General features: G+C 38.5%; 1 non-coding gene across 1 annotated transcript; it reads left to right on the plus strand.

The window, feature by feature from the left end:
- Positions 1–781: 781 nt before the first annotated feature.
- Positions 782–853, plus strand: TRNAC-ACA (transfer RNA cysteine (anticodon ACA)). Its single transcript has one exon. It is a non-coding gene; the product is annotated as a tRNA-Cys (tRNA).
- Positions 854–1111: the final 258 nt, after the last annotated feature.

Consider the following 1111-nt stretch of genomic DNA (forward strand, 5'->3'; position numbering starts at 1 on the left):
CACTGTGCTATACACTTGAAACTAACATGATATTATAAATCAACTATACTTCAATAAAATTTTTTAAAATAAGTTTAAAAAAATAAAATGATATGAAAGGAAAATGGTAATATAGGAAGTAACATATGTTAATTAGTTTGATTATGGTAATCATTTCACAATGTGCACAAATACCAAAACATCATGCTGCTTTTCTTAAATATATACAAATTTTATTCAACAAGAATAAAACCATCTAAAAAAATAATACATGGTAAATTTTATATAATGTATATTTTGCCATAACAAAATGAAGCTGGACACTTGCTTATATCATTGACTAGAAATTAGTGAAACTTAGTTGTGCTGTGTTTACCTCACAGGGAGCTAGGTGATGAGTCAATGTCATTCGTCGTCCCTATACACTTTGAATGTGGGAGGACTGGTTTAAACGTGGATAGGAAGGTACTGGAACTGAGAGGTAAGCTATAAATAAAACCATGACAAGTGTCTTTTTTTTAAAGCTTGAATTAGAGGCTAGATTTCAAATTGCATCTTATTTTATCTGAACAGGATCACGTTCTGTAAGCAAGCATCTGTCTGCATTAGTTTATGATCCCCTCAAGGCCAAGATATGCCTTTGCCTGTCTTTTCAATTACATTCTCAGTGATTCACATGTGAAAATACTATTATTGGGAAAATCGACTAGAGAGTCTAACGTAACTAGAGTGGCCACCACCCAAAACCTTTATGGAACTGCTAGAAATTAAAATGCTAAGGACTCTTGGCACCTATGGGACTTCCCTGGTGGCTCAGATGGTAAAGCATCTGCCTACAATGCAGGAGACCTGGGTTCAATCCCTGGGTAGGGAAGATCCCCTGGAGAAGGAAATGGCAACCCACTCCAGTATTCTTGCCTGGAAAATCCCATGGACGGATGTGCCTGGTAGGCTACAGTCAGTCCATGGGGTCACAAAGAGTCGGACACGACTGAGCGGCTTCACTTCACTTCACTTCTTGGCGCCTATGATAAAGAACTCACCTGCCAATGCAGGAGACATAAGAGATGTGGGTTCAGTTCCGGGGTTGAGAAGATCCCCTGGAGGAAGGCACAGCAACCACTCCAGTATT

The sequence above is a fragment of the Bos mutus genome, chromosome 8 (assembly GCF_027580195.1).
Source record: "Bos mutus isolate GX-2022 chromosome 8, NWIPB_WYAK_1.1, whole genome shotgun sequence".
In the NCBI taxonomy this organism is placed as follows: Eukaryota; Metazoa; Chordata; class Mammalia; order Artiodactyla; family Bovidae; genus Bos; species Bos mutus.